We start from the raw sequence: 16,700 nt of genomic DNA, 5'->3' as shown, positions 1-16,700 counted from the left end.
GAATGCTGAGAGAGGAAAGAAGGTGAATGCTGAGAGAGGAAACTGAGGGGCTCAAGTTTAAGTGAAATAAAAGTGTGTTAAAGGCAATTTTCCACATACAGGTTAAAGAGAATCTGCCTTTTTACCTGGGGACACATTCCAGCTCCAGAGGAAACCAAGTGAGCTCCCAGACCCTTATAAGACCTTTCATGCTGGCTCAAACAGGACCAGAACCCTCTGAATCAAGGATGTTCTAAGAATGATGCTACACCTCTACCAGTTCAGAATCTGGAATGCAGCCCCAGTTTCGATGCAGGCGCTCAGATCTGTGATGATGCACCAAAATAACCTTTTCCAGTTCTTGTTTGACTCACACCATAGAGCTGAAATCCTCTGTTCTAAAGAAAATGCCACTACAGCACTCACTGGCGTGCAAAATAATATTAGAATCTGGTCACAAAAGGAGAACCTCCAGCTTTTATGGAGCACCACGGCACAAAAAGCTTGTGTTAAGAACCTCACTGCTTGAGCTCCTTACTTCCAGGTGAAATCTTCTCTGAGTGTGGCCCAGCAGAAGGAACTGTGATTGAACAGGAGCTGAGTAATGCCGTGCCACAGACTCGGGGTGCAAAGAACACATCAAGGAGCAGAGGAGATGGCAGCCATCCTCACCCAGGAGGACGACCTCACCATCCAGATGCATGCTGACTGTTACCAGCAGCGGATGGTTAAAGGCTTAACATGCAGTTAGGCAGAGCATCAGGTTTCATAAGAGCCTCATTTGGAATGAAAAACGAGCATAGGAAGATGATGCATAAGATTCACAAGCAGCCTGACTACCTTCAATACAGGAGAATGGGAGGTCCCATGGCTAAAGCAGCAGAGCTGCTCTCATGAGTCCTGAGTTCCCTTTCTGATCAACGACTGGTGCCCAGCTAGGACTATAGCAAAGCAGGTGTCAACGTTTTGAAGCGTGAGCCCTTACAGTAAGGAGATGTGTGTATGTGTATCTAAACAAACCTGTTCTGTGCTTAACATTGGGAGGCTGTGGTCTGGAGATTCAGATCAATAACAGCAAGAAATCTTTAATAAATTCCACAAAAGCAGCAAACACACTACTTGCAAATGGAGGCTTGCTGCTCCCAGAGGCAGGAGGTGTAGCAGAGAATGCAGGATGAACACTGGATTCCCATCTCTTCAGTAGGAATGAGAGAACTCGCTGGGTGCTGAGGTGTGTCTGGGCCAAATGATGAGAGAAAAGACGAACTGCTGCACTGAGCTGGATCCTGGCCCTGGCAGTGCTGCCCTGAGTAGCACCAAGTGGTGCTGGAGGATGAGCTCAGCAACTTGAAATTCTGCTTGAAAGGGCTGGAGCCCACCTCTGCCTAAAACCCAGAAGGAAAAGCAGATATGAGGCACGACAGAAGTTCTTCCTTACCGATTCTCCAAGGAAATGAACCCTGACAACCATCACAGCTCCTCCCATCAGAGCACCCTTTGGGATGCTCAGATTCACTCAGCTCATTTCTCCACTTCTTGATACAGTTTTCCAACATTTCATACAACCTGAGACGGATTTAACTCTATGCTTCACCTTTTTTTTCCAATCCTGACAGCAGCATTAACGTCACAGTAATTTCTAGGGATCCCTCTACATAGACAGCAACACCTCTATATTCTTTATTAATTATACCCACTTCTACATGGCAACACTGATAGTCTACATGGCAACACTGATAGGTCTACCTACAAAATGCCTTCTCCGCAGCCATATAACTCCTCTCCATCTGGCTCTGAGGAATACTTCTCCCTCTTCGGCACCTGAGCAGGTTTCTATTTAACATAACTGGAGAAGTTTGAGATCTGCACTGTAGCAGCCACGTGGCTGTCTGCTGCTGCCTCTAAAGTCAGCGTTAACATCCACAGGATGTCAAACTTATGAACTGAATCTCCAATTCTTTCTAAAGTAATAGAAGTTTCCATTGACATTCTGTCCTGCTGCTGCAAACTGGTGGTGTGATCCACAGAACTCGTGTGATGTTTTGCTTTCCTGTCTGCAGGCATTAGACCACAGAGTTCAAACTCTGACTTTCAGATCTCTCTGCTCAGAATGACTCAGTCACTCAACTCCAAAAGGAAAAGAGGGCTTTGGAGGAAGTTCATCAGGCAGAAATAACTGCTCCATTTTTCTTTGCTCTCTCCAATTCTCCCAGTCTGGGAGAAAGAAAAAAAAGCATAATTCATTGTCTGCTTGCTTAGATACTGTGAGACCACAGTTTGCTCCACAAACAGGAAGGCGGCTGTGTTTTTCTAGGTATTAACTTATGGCAGCACAATGAAGTGCTGCCAATTTGTACCACTGCCCAAAATGCTCTGTGAATTGCTGAGAGTGAGCTGGATTCTTCTGAAGCAGTCAGTGTTGGACCGAGTCCCTGGAGGCCTATTGAAAATGCACACTCAAAGCTCATGTTGCTTTCAGGAAGCACCTCAGATGAATGTATTTTTCTATTCATTTTCAGTTTAATACCAGGACAGCGTTAGTTTCTCATCCACTTCTATGCACAAGCCTTGGTATCTCCCTTCCTAGAAAACCACATTGCCAAGAGCAGCAGAAAACTTACCTCATATGAGGGGTGTTTGCAATGGACCATTTCTTCAGTGGTCCCATGCAGTCTGCTTTTGAAACCTTGGGCCTTTCTGACACCCACTGCTGATGTGTGTGTGCTTCAGTTACATCTCACATTGATTCCATGTTTTTCAGTTAGCTGGAGGACAACTGGGAACGAGAAAACATGCATGGTAAGGCAGAGAAATCTTGTCATAAAGCAGAGATGACCTCAAAATTATAGTTGATAACCTCCAAGAGATGGAATGAGTCAAACTGATCTTGGAAGACCCTGTAAAGAAACAGCAACTTTAAGGGAATTAATTCTCCAGGGTACAGAATCCTACTGAGGGCAGTTGTGCTACATCATAGCTCTGACAGCATTAGCTACACCTGTAGTGTTGCTGAACTAGAAAGTCACAAAGGAAAATCCAGTCATACCTTGGTCTCATCAGCAGTAACACAATGATGAGCAGAAGTACAGCTCAGCTGCTCAGGTAAACCAAGTCAGAAACAGTTCTGTTCCTAAGTTTTTCTCTGACTCATTGTCTGATATTTGTAATTCATCTCCACAGTCACCCACAAATAAAGTGTGTATAATCACTGGGAGGTTATGAGGATTAACTGATTCTGTGTTTATGTAAGGCCTCACGATCCTCAGATAAAAACTGCTTTAGAAATGCAGAATATTATCACAAATTACATTTATTTTAGTGTCATCATCAATTATTTCAGTGATGGGTTGGCCAGCACTTCTGACAAACCTCCCCATAGAAATAAGCTTTGCAGAATACATATTTACAGCTCTATATTATCCAAACAGCTGATCTACCCTGTTACCTAATACAACATATAAAACCATGAATAAACACTGGCATGATTTGCTGACACAAATCCTAACACAAAGCTTTCGGTGAGCACAGGTTACCTGTGCTTCAGAGCAGAGCCATTGGAAGTCTTAAATACAGATGGAGAAAAGCCATTACATGCTGATGTTTGTGCTTCAGACCACAGACCATCCAGCTCCTTGGGGTGCTTGAATCTCTACTTACAGACAAGTTGATGGTGGGGCAACAAAGAGCTTCAACAAAGGGCAAACGGACTTCAAGGCCAGAGACAGGACATGAGATTCTGCTTCACTCTCAATAAAGATTAACCTGTTGGCTACAGAGAGGTAACACTTATTTGGCTTAGCTCAGGTGAGATAACATCCTACCTTTTCTTAACCCATAGCAGCCTGCTCACACAGCTTTATCTTTTTGATAAGACTGAGTTGCATAGAAGAACAACACAGACCTTTCAAACCTACCCTGTTAAGATGGATTCTGGAGCCAGTGGCTCTTTACACTCTTAAGCAATAAAACCAGTTCAGATATGGGATTTGTCTTTCCCTATGTAGAACTTGACCCTTTTTTCTCCCCTTGCTCCTGCAAGGTACTGTTCCACTTACTATGGAAGGAAAGGTGGTAAATAAAACCAAAAATGGGAACACAGCTCACAAAGTGCTGCGTTCTGAATTCAAGTGTTTTTCAGCAGGCAGATTTCAGTGCCCACACACTTAATCTAAACCTCAGCATTTCTACAACAACAACGTGACCCACAAAAACCTGGGTCTGCAGCTGTTTCTGTGAACAAGCACCTATTTCCATCAAGTAACCAAATCAACTTCATTATATCCCCAATGGCCAGATTCCAACACAGCAGAGCAAGCTATTGATGCTGCACATAATACCAGCTGTCTACTGAGACACATGGCCACACCTTTCCTGTTTCCTTGGCTAAGTATTCCCAGCTGTAGACCTCTCCCAGGAAAAAATAATCCCGTAGACCTGGCAAGCACACAGAGGAGGGAGTGAAGAAATAAAGACTTGTTTGTATCCACACAAGTTTATCTCGTATCTCTCGGTCATAGACACTGCTGTGTTTGTGGTGCACCCTCCAGGCCCTTATACTGAAGGGCTGGAAGAAGACGTGTAAGCTAGGAATGCTGTAGCAGCACAGATAACAGGGTCTGTCTAAGACACTAAGTCTGATGGGGCAGTCCTATGCAGAGCCAAAGCGCAGCAGGTTAGGGAGAGCTGGCAGCTCTCTGTTTTACCCCTCAAGCCACTCCACTTACTTGTACAGCCCTACAGTGGTAGACAGATCTAGTCTAATAAACCTCCTGGCAACTTGCAGAATGTGGATGTTAAATGTATCATCTGATCTAGTAACAACGGCAAGTCCTGAAGATAATTTAGTTCCAAAAAGTTAATATTTTAATAGGATGCTCTGAACACAATCTAATGACTAATATAGATTAATAATAACTAACATATCCATTTCAATTCACTCTATAAGTGCTAATCAATTCTCAACCATATCAGGAGATAGGTCAGTGTTAGACACCCCATGCAGATAAGAAAACAGCTGGAGTGACAAGAAGTAGCAGTGCTCCTTAAAGCACTCACAGGCTTCTCATGGGGGATAAGAATTTCTTTCCTTCTTTCATATTAAATGAAGAACCAAGGAAGGGATCTGCTTTGTGATCTTATAGATCTCGACTCCCTAGAAAGACACCAACAGCTGCACCCAGGTCAGAAACCTTCAGCTACATCTGAACACCTTGTTTCTTTCTTTGGAGGATGGGACATCACTGGGACTATCCAAAGTAGCTTCTTCAGCAGCTTCTCTAGGCTCCTAAGCAGAACAGACCTGATCCAACCTTCCCCTCATGCTGTGGACCTTGGAAGGAATTAAATAGCAAAACAACAAAAACACAAAACACACAAGGCTCCATGAGATTGGCTGAGAGCTTTGTCCAACCACAGCCTAACAATAGCACCCTCACTCTAACAACCCTCTGCTAAATCTGAGCATCACATCCAAGGCTCTTAAACACATCCAGGGACGACAATTCAACCACCTCCCTGGGGAGCCTATTCCAGTACTCCCAAGATGCATGTGGATGAAAACTTAAGGGTACTGGGGACCAACAAGCACCTCCACAGCTTGCAGCTAGAGTTGGATATGCTCTGCCTGCTCTTTGCTCACTGTCCACTTCAGAATAACATATATTGTTTCAGCTCTCACAAGGGAAAGTTTTCCTCATACAACTCCCTGGGCTTGTTACCAGCTGATCTTAGTAAGGGCACACAGGGCATGAGCATCCTGAGGTTCATATGGGGGATGTGAACAGAAGACGATCTCCCAGGAGCCAGAAGCAAAGAGCAGAACAGACACCTCTTCATTCTGAGTCCGCTGTCTGCTCAGTGGATTGCACTGCAGTGCATTTGCATAGGTCACATATGTCTGGCTCAAAATGTATCAGCATTTCACGTCTCCATCTGACATGTCTGTCCTGGAAATTTTTCTTATCTCCAAAGAATAATTCTAGTGCTGCACCTGCATATCAAAAGCCTGGCAAAGAATTCTCTGCGTTCAGAGCAATCACAAAATGGGTTTACTGTTGTAATTCTTTTGAAACGCTTTCAGAGAAAACAGTGATGATGACAAGCCAAGTTCTGCTTTCAGTTATATGAGCTCAATTCAATTCATTGCAGTAAAGCAAAAAAAAAACAACAAAAAACAAACCAAACAACACCCAAATCAAAGCAGGTAAGGAGAGCAGACACTTGGATCCTGACCAGAAAGATGTTTTGAAATGTTTCTAACTAACCCAGAACTAAGCTGCTCAAGTAGAGCACTACAGCTTGAGGGAGCAAGGTCAGGGCCTTCATAATTCCAACAGGAGAACAGTACAGCCATAACTATTCATCTATCTCCAGTCCTGTATTGCTGCTGTGGTAAACCTGGCTAACACCAGGAATTATTTGGAGGTGATGAAAGAGCAGTTGGAAGAGGAGGAAAAGAGCAAAATAGAAGTTCAGTGTCTGGTCTCTGAACTCAGTACTGAAACCTCAGTCTAGAAGTACAAGGCTAAGAGCCTTGGAAGAACCAAAGAGCTGGAAGAAACAAAGTGAGCACACAGCTCTCAGGGAGAATGGGGCAGGACTTAGGGTAGTCTGTTATTTAGTTTGGCTGCTGAGTCACAGCTTATAGATGTGATCTGTTAGGACTCATTTTGGTAAGACAAAGGAAGGAGAGTACTCCTGCCAAGAAGAAAAGTACATTAGCAATAATAAATAGGGACTACTGAGACCTAACCCTTGTATGCTGACAACATTTCCAGTAAAGGCTCGAAGTTGGACAGCCTTTCCTTACTCCAACAGGAACTTCATCTTCCAGCAGCCCTACAAAAGCCACTAGTATTTCCTGAGGAAAAAAAGAATGCACCCAAATCCGACTGAACCCCCCAGAATCTGCTCCTTGAGATCTGGTAAGGTAGACAGGAAGTTAAGGCTGTCTTTGTAACAGTCTCTCTCTAGCAGAGCTAACAAAGATGCTTTCACATAACAGAAAGAGAAGTTAAGGTGCCTGGAGGGTTTTAACCATGTGCCTGAGACACATCAAGACAAAATAAGCTATTCTATCTCCGCTTTAGTCCATAGACAGTCACAGGGAGTGAAGCTACCTTGTTCTTTACTATTATCATTGTCCTGGAGATACCTAAACAGAAAGTGGAAGAATCTAACACCAGGAAACAACCCGGCAACAAGGAACTGAGCTGCAGTCCAGTACAATGTTTGTACCTGGGGAGAGGAAGATCCAGCCACATCATACTCATGGTTTCACAGTCACTTCTCTGAGATTGCCCACAGGATTAGTGGTGAAAATAGCAATAGTGCTGAAGGAGATGACGACTGCTGACTCCCAGAACTCCTCACTCCATGAACTACTATATTATTTCTGCCCCCATTCCTTTGGGACAAAGTTGGCTGTGAGGTTCCAAGAAGCAGAGCAGACAGCTGAATCAGTCCCAGTCTGCACAGACAGCTTTAAGCAGAAGCTTCAGACCAAAATGAAGAACCTCACTCTTGACCTGGAAAAGGCAAGAAATTCAACCATTCAAGAACACATCTAGTACAAGCCTGACCAGTGAGGGCTGATGGTGGAACCCCTGGGAGTCAGCTTTGGGCTGATTCCTTATTTCTTAACACTTGAACATCTCTCTATCAAATGTCACTGTAATCTGTATGACCAAGAGAAGAAAGGCAAAGATGAGCCACAGCTAATTCTCAGGAGCACGCAGCAGGTTTCTCATAAACTCATTAGCTGTCTTCCAGAAACAACAGAGCAGCTGAAGTAAAAGCCCTCCTCAACTGCAAGGCAAGGTATTCATCTTCTTTTTAAGGATAATGAGATCCTGCTTTGAACTCCTCAGCGTCGCAATACCAGTGGGTTGTTTCACCATCACTGCCTTTAATGAAGCAGTTCTTTACTCTTCAGCTTGTGGCGTGCTTATCACCATGGTATCTGCCTGCACGTACTGATCAGAAAAATACATAGAATATTTGTGATTAAAAGCTCCCAGGAAAGGGGAAAAAAAGAAAAGCGTTCCTTCATTCTTTCCCCTCATGACAAGTCATTAAACACAGTCTAGAATAGTCTTGAATAACATCTTGTTTCTAACTGAATCTTCTTTGAAGCAGAAAGTCACACTAATCAACCCAGGCAATTACTAACAGCACATCTGCACAACAAATATCTGAAGTGGAAAACATTTGCTCCACAGCAGCATCATTAAAACGACGGGAGCAAGGGAGACTATCACACTGATGGGAACTGGGGGATCTTGTTAAATTCCTAATGGTGAGGAAAGAAAGACTTGTAAACATTTTAATCACCCATTCAGAGCAACCAAGAGAAACTCTGCCAGTCATTACAGTGGGTGCCAATTTAACTGTGACTAGCTGGCAGGACACACAGAGAAGTGAAGTGTAAAGAAGACTTGTGTCCATTGAATGCTTGGCTTTATCTTGCCAAGCCAATGCTGCTTGTGCTTCTCTGGAAGAAGGAGAGAGCCTTTGGGAAGATGCTGGCAGAATGGCAACAAGAAAATACGAAGAGCTACAGGTGGAAGTGAATATTTCCCAGAAGCAACGTACATGACCAGATGAGGCATCTCTAAGTATCAGTTCCAAGGATGTCACTTGAACTCCCAGAGCCTCCTTTACTTGCTATACAGGGAGACAAACCGCCTTGGCTTTTTTTGTTAATAAATAAAAATAAGCTGTAAATTGTAAGAATTGATCTCCTCCAGGAGGCTGACAGATGTCACTGTCAATATTTAGAAGATGCAGATTTAGAATCCTCATTCCTTGCAGCCAAGAGAAAATGGTGATGGAGTCCCTGGCAGAGATCCAGCGCTTCCTGGGCTGTCTTCCCCCAGCCCATTACTCTGGCCTACATCACCTGGCATAGTGCCTCATTCTGTTGCATAGAGACAACGTGGAATCCTATTTTCATTTTGTATGAGCAACCATCTGAAAACAGGAGAGGGGAAAGACTAGGATAAAAACTGGACAAAATTTCTGATGATTTCATGGGCTTCATTCTTCTGCCTCTGTGATCATACTGAGCTAGCAGGGCTCATTCAGAAATCCACGATAAGATTTAGCCACGAGAAAAAGGGCAGCTAATGTGAAGTGACTGGAGCCATTTCATGCCATTTCTATTCAAAGAAACTGTCTGGTGCACTTGGTAAAGTTCACAGTCCTGAAATAAACCTATCACGTGAAATATCTGTTTTCTTCCCTGGAGGAAATTAAGAATCTAATCCATCAGCTGAAGAAGGGAGGGCACAGCATTCACGAGCTGCAGAAGATAAGACTGAAGACTGATAAGGATGAACTGCAGGTGGCACTGGAGGAAGCTGTCTTCCCTAGAAGTAAAGGTGCCACAGATGTGAGAGCTGCATGCAGGCCTGATGCCAGCTTGCCTACATTCCACTGGACAGATTTCTCCCAGAGCACCTTTGGTTGTTTTTCTGCTGCACCTCTCCTTACAGATTTGCATTCAGCTTGAACTGGTCCAGGTTAGAGGTCAGAAGAAGGATGAATCTGAAATAATCCCGTGTAGCAATATGACATTCAGTTATACGCCAAAGCTGCAGCAAGGTTTAAGTTAGACACTAAGTAAGTTCCCTAGTTGTAAAGGGAATGACTCCTGGGACAAGATGGTCTGGAGGTCACAGAGTCTCCATTATTGGAAGTTAAGTACAGTCCAGTCTCACGTCCAGGAACTGGTTTAACAGATAACCCCAGTTTTAGATAGATTTTTAGTATGATTTCTTGAAAGCTCTCCTAGTTCTATGTTTTACAAGAAAGTATTCATAACTTGGTGCAAAATCTTAGTACCTCAGTTTTAAACAGGCTTAGAAATCGGCTGTTTTTATTACTTGGTGGGCAATAATTTGATACAAAGGCTGGATTAGATTCAACATAACAGAATGTTGTGCCATATGCTTCACTGCACTCCGCAGGAAAATCACCAGCATGCAATTGAGTCTCCACAGGTGAGTCTGGAAATTGAATCAACAGGGCATGCTGAAACTCACAAGCTCAAGAAGATGGAAACAGACCCAAACAAAATGGAAATCCGAGGGGATCGTGCCAACAGCAACAATAATGAGCTTGTCAAGACGCTGAATCAACTGCAACAGAATGTCAAGTTAAACTGCAGAAGGTGCAGGCAGGACCCTGAATAAAAAACAATGCCAGTTCTATCGTACACCTTAAACAACAAAGTAATAAGTTATGTAGCCTTGTTTAGACAGACATCTTGAGCAAATGGAGGATTTATATTCATTAGTCCCAGCTCTCCCACTCACACCAATTTCAACCAGTGGTAGTTCCAACAAACCTTATACAAGATACACATTACTATCAGCTTTTCTCGGATTAGTATCTGAAATAATCACTTGTCTGTGATCAGAACAAAAAAGTGCCATTTTGCATCAGTATAGCCACAACACTGACTGGGACCTAACCAAGAGTAAACACACAGAGCTTTCAAAAAGGAAAAGCCAGAAAAAGGGGGGAAAAGCTAGATTCTGCTGGAACAGTAGTGCAGCTGCTGCCAAAAAGACAATTTCAGTCACAGAGAGTAACAAGACTCTCTCTCTCCACTCAGGTGTGTGCATATACACACACCAACCTAACTTACCCTCTGTTACGTCTGCCTCAGTCAGGAGAGCCTCTCACAGAGCATGTGGCTACAACGACTGCAAACAGGCATAAATGATACCAGGATAAAGCACTGCTTTTTTTGTTTTTAATCTGGTTAACACCTCAAAGAAAAGCCTTGCAGATAGACCTCCTACATCTCTTAGCTTCATTATTTTCTCTTTTACCTGCTTTCAGGACCTTTGGATTCAAATAGATGAAGATGCTTACCAGCATGAGGAAAGTTGCAGGAAGAGCTCTTCAGCCTGCTACTGACAGAGCAGGAAGGAGCACAGACCAGAGCAGTGGGTGCCCTCCAATATTCCTGGACAGTGCAGAGGTTGTGGAGAGACATAGTGAAAACAATGGCTGTGCACAGAGAAGGTTATTTATGCAACAGCTATTTTGGCAGAGTTTATATGCAGGTTGTTTAACACTCAATCTTACCTTTGAGTAAGAAGTGCAGAGTTAGGCCAGTAATGGACAAACATAACACTGCCCTATAAGGAAATTCTGTGGAACCTGAAGAGCTCAGTCATTAGAACAATTCTACTGATGGATGGCAAGATTTACTTACTTTAAAGTCTGGACTCTCTTGGCTCAGCTAGCAAGGCCTACAAAAAGGCTCTTAGCAGATTTGGTGGAAGAGTTAAGGCAGCGCTGAACACTTCTGAAAAACCTGCCCTAAAAAGGGCACTATCAAATTCTGCCTCCATTGAAACTATAGTCTTGTTAGTTGTTTCCATGGTGCTGGGACTTCTCCATGGAATGCAGCCCACAGCAAGACCTACTTCAGTGAAATTTTAAACATCTTTGCATTACAGATTGCAGTATGAAATATCATACCTGCCATTTCATTCCGTGCACAGACCTAAGAAGCTATTTTAACATTCACCACATTGTGTGGTTCATTTCCATGAAGGATAGACCACACAGACAAACATCTGCAAGGAAAAGAGTATGAGTTCTGGAATGGACTGGTGCCATGAGAAGCATTTCTCAGCTGCAGTTATGGGACACCAGTCATAAGAACTGAGTCATAAATGCAGCTGTTACTCAAATAGGTCAGAAACACCAACAATACATTTACCTGCAACTGACCGGTGATTAAAGGATACATTTTTAGCAGGTGAGCTGCAACCTCTATGCCAAATTTGGAGTTTTAAGCTTTGTTAATACAAAAACCTACGTAGCACAGCAGTTGTGCAGCATTCTAGCACACAGCAGCACATTTACTTGATGCTCTTCAGCTGAAGAGCAGTGTGTTGTTAGAATGCAGGCTTTCTATTAAAGCCCTTGTAGTTCTTCTTCCTTAGAGCGGGGCTTATTTTTTATTATGATTTCTTTTTTTTGCAGCAACAGCAGTCCTCCAGTGATTCCTATCAGTAAACAGTAAGCACTAAACAAGCCGTGGAGCTCATATTTTCCATGAGATAAAAAGACACGCATTGTAAATTCTGGAGCAGAGACTATATTTGTTTGTTGAGATTGCAATCAAACACGTTTTCAGTCAGGTCTAAAGCCAGCTGCTGCTACTGCAGCTTAACTTGGAAATAAATAATATTGGTATATACACTCAAATCCATGTACACAGATATCCAGTAAAACAGACTCAGACTCGAGGACTCTGTAAACAACAGGGTCTATTTCTGCCTCCGAGGTGTATCATCATTTTAGCTTTCATTTAGCATTAAGGTAAATACAGAGTTCCTAATGTTCCATAGCACAGATACAGTGGGGGTGAGAATCCCAGTCGACTTCGTAGTGCACAATCTTATAGAGAAAAATAAGCCACTGAAAACTAATCCACAAATCACTTAATGAGATAAATGGGAGCCCCAGAGCTGAGCAGTTAACATTCCAGGAATCCAGGACTCCTTTATTTTCTAGAAAGAACCTTCCTGCTATTAGATGAAGTCACAATTTGATTTTTACCACCCTACTAACAAGAATGAGGAAATCATCCCTGAGCACTGAAAGCAAGGAAAGCTGTGGCTGATCCAAATTACATCTCCACCCTTCTGCCCTTTATATTGGTAAGTGGAATATATATCCTAGGGCTTCCAGCATTTCTCTCCAGCATTTATTGGAGGAACGCTGTTAATAACATGTTAGCACTTGCTTTGCTTTTTACAATCCTGAAAAACAGCATGCTTGTTAGTTCACTGATTGCAGTCTGGCAAGATTAATCCACAGAAGAAGAAATCTACTTTCTCTGTGTCTCTCTGGCAACTTACATCACAGATGGCACCCTGAGGAATTCCTCCATTTCCTCTCTTTTTATCCCTTCTTCCACTTATTGCACAGCTCCACCCATCACACTTACCAGGTCTCCAACACAAGAGGAGGCTAGTTTCCCTCTCTAGATAGTCAATGACATTCGTCATTGGCACAGAGGGGAGAAAAGTTGCCAGTACCGAGCAGATTGCTCCATTGGCACTGTGCTGACAACTGACACTTCTGAAATATCAAACTTAGATGTGAGTTTAATGCAGAGCATTTTCTCCCCCAGTAAGGATGAGCATCCTGCCTTTCTGCTTAAGACTACCTCACTTTCAGACAATACCTCCACCTTCCACCCACTGCGTGCCCCTAAATCACATTTTTCCACTCAAGGGTGGACATCAAAGCCTGAAGTGTTATTAGAACAAAGTTATTGACTTAACAGATAGGGATAATACCTTTGAGTATTCCAGAGGTACTAAGCAAGCATACTGGCACCTGGTTTATGGTCTGATCTAGCACTGCCCAAATCAGCTGGGATTACTTCCATCCATTTGGATCCAATTCAAAAAGGCAGCCTACGATAAAGGAAAATTACAGATAAGGCAAATTTTCTCAGAAGGCAGCATACAGGTCTACACATCCTACTTTTCAATAGCCTGTATAAATAGTTGCACTGTCAGTCTGCTTCATACCTTCCTCAGAAGCTTCGTGCATGGCAAAAGAGCAGCGTCAGGAACAGGACCACAACGTGTACCTGGAAAACATTAAAGAATAAATTGCAGTTAAAGATCTATAAGTCAAGATTGAATAGGTTGAATAGTTCGGCCTGGAAGGACAAAAAAAGAGCAACACAAAAAAGAACTAGCATGAAACTCCAGGCAAAGAAAAAACATGCTTGGTTGGAATGAGCTTTCTAATAAATCCGTGCAACTACCAAACTCTTTCCTGCACCTGATCTTCCACATTCAACAAAAAAAATCTGAAATGGGATGATGTCATTTAACAGAAGGAAATGCACTAACTTAAGGACAACCAGACTAGGCAGAAGAGGTGCATGTAAGATGCTCTCAGCCCACTGGAGCTGAAAGGAACTTCAGCACTCTGCACCCTGAGCAGAACATATCAGTCAGAATCATCATGGTGTTTGAATAGAGCAGCAACAAGCTACCGGTATCAGCAGCTGATCTACACCCACAAAGGAGAACTTGCAAAGTGTACTATCAGCAGTGGCAGAACTTACCTTTTATTTTTGTGTTGCAACAAAACTCAAAAGCACGAGCATCTGCAGACCCTGGGGTAGATTCCATCTTCCAATTTCTTTTTCTGATCCTCATAATTCCATATCAACACTTCAAATCCCTTGTGTTATCATTTATACTGCTGCTCCTTTTTAGATTAGTAACTGGATATAGAGCTATTCTCCAAACAGAAACATCACGTTCTTCTGCAGAACTGAAGACATTGAGAATCCAATTGAAGCAGCTGTATATATCTCCTGTCCAAGCTCAGTGCTTCATCACATGAATGCATCTTGATCATTTGTGGAAGGATCACATCAGACATATCCTAAGACACTTTTTTTCCAGTGCAAACTTCTCTCTTGTTAAATATTTGCTGGTTCAGGAATAGAAGGATAACCAAAGCCTATCCAAGTACAGGAAGACCAAACACAAACTAGATGACAGAGGAAAGAAAGAAAAGAAAGAAAAGAAAATCCTTTTCCTCCATGTTAGTGGCTCAGGAACAGGCACTGAAGTTGGAGCTCATGTCTGAAGCCACCTGCCATGAATTTATCAGAGCAGAAAAGGGTGTGGAACCAAGATGAGGAAAACAGGTGTGTTCTCAACATAGGTACTCCACAAGCCTGTTTATGCATGGAGATAAGGCCTGACATGGCAATGGTACAGGGGTGTTTTCACTAACAGTAAAAAAGAAAGGACTAATAAGCAGCATCCCACTGCTTCCAAAAGGGATGACCAATAATGGCATCTTATGGGCACCAAAACTGCACAGGAAGGCAGTGCTTAAAACAGCTGGGCACAATTTCACCGTCAATCTAAAAAGAAAAAGCAATAAATACTGCCACTGTTTCTTTTCTAGTGGAGATGATTTTCTGCAGGATCTAGAGTAAAACACTACCTGGAAAGCAGGTTAACAGCAGGGCAGGTACTGCTGAGCATTGCACACTGGGCACTTAGCTCTTAATGTAGGCACGTGGAGCTCTACCAGCTTGAGCACGGAGGTTCCCATCTTCTCTGACAGGAAGGAAAAAGCAGTCAGAATTGAGCTTATCATTACCTAGAAAGCCAGTAGGCAAGAAGACCACTCAGTAAGCCTGATCAATATGCAAGCAGTCTTCCTTCCTTATATGAAGCTCTAACAGTTGTCACACATAATATTGTACTAAGATGCAAAAAACAAAAACAAAAACAACAAAAACCAACCAAAACCAAGCAAGACAATTGGATACACGGACTTATCAAGTCCTGAGTTTGCAGTTCTTTCAATCGGTGACTTCATCTGACCTTAAGGCAAGCACTCCTCATAATTTAAGAGTATTTCTGATGAGAATCAATCTTGATAAATAGTGACCTAAATGGCAGTTCTAGGCCTGCAGAGAATGCAATTAGGAAACAATGACCTTTCATGTGTCCCCCTTTTAAGCATCAGATATGATCTAATGCTCAGTGCCAGAAACTGCTACGTTTTCCAATAGTGAGATGAATAACACACATCTAGAAGGCCTCTCAAACTAAGCACTGTTATCTGCAAACACCCTTTTGTTATATAGCAACCCACTTTTTGAGTAGCTGTTACCAACTGTATGCCCTTGCATACAAAACAATGTCCCAGCTCTTCCTGGCCTCCCCCCCTCCCAAGTATATCTTAAGGTCATACTGACCTATGCTACTTTTATTAAAATCAGTTTGATTTGGTTTGCAAGGCCTTAATCTCCAAAACATTGGCATCCTTTCTGGATTACCACAGTTTAATTGCACCAGCAATACCACAGGAACAAAGGTGGAACGTGCTCTGGAAAGCTATGCTGAAGATGAAGCCTTAGCCTTTAATGCTTCAAAGCTCTGCAGAGTTCCTCATTTAGATACTTTCACCCCATCTGCTGAAAATCGTTTTGAAAACATAAAGCCATGCTTAAAGTCAATTTCATTCCCGTTATGTAATGTTACTTGGCCTAGTTGAGCATCCTTAATCTGTGCAGCTGAACTAGTTCTATCGTTAAGCCAATAAGGGCTGCAGCGATGACGTATCTCAGGGCTGAAGAACCACAGCAACACCGGTTTAGGAACCCATTAAGCAAAGTCTCCTTCCTGAATGAAAGACCTTCCATTGTACTTCCCCCATTGTGAGAAATATTTGTCTGATCTATTCTTACAACCTCTAAGAAGAGCCCCCATCTTGCCTAGTCAGTACAACTCAAATGACAGAAATTGTTTGCACTGTAACCTAGATCTGCCTGCCTGTTATTTCAGCTGATGGCTCCTCACCCTACCCCCAATGGACATGAGAGAACAAATCGTCCCTTCCCTCATGGCAGCATCCTTTTATCTATTTGAAGACTTACCACGTCTGTGGCTTTCTGTTCCCTCTGGCTCTGTAAGAGTCGTGTCTTCAAAGACTCATCATTATTTTTACTTTTTTTTTCCTCCTCTAAATCACACAAATTTTGCTCGTTGGAGCCCAGCACTGGATGTACCGTTTTAGCACAGCTCAGCATAGGCTGCCTGGATCTTATTAGCACTTTTCTTCTTTACACAGCCCTGCATGGCATTCACCTCCCCAACAGCAGGACACTGATACTCAGCTTGCAGCCCACAGCAGCCCCT

The sequence above is a fragment of the Excalfactoria chinensis genome, chromosome 14, assembly GCF_039878825.1.
Source record: "Excalfactoria chinensis isolate bCotChi1 chromosome 14, bCotChi1.hap2, whole genome shotgun sequence".
Lineage (NCBI taxonomy): Eukaryota > Metazoa > Chordata > Aves > Galliformes > Phasianidae > Excalfactoria > Excalfactoria chinensis.
Note: the sequence above shows the minus strand (reverse complement) of the source record.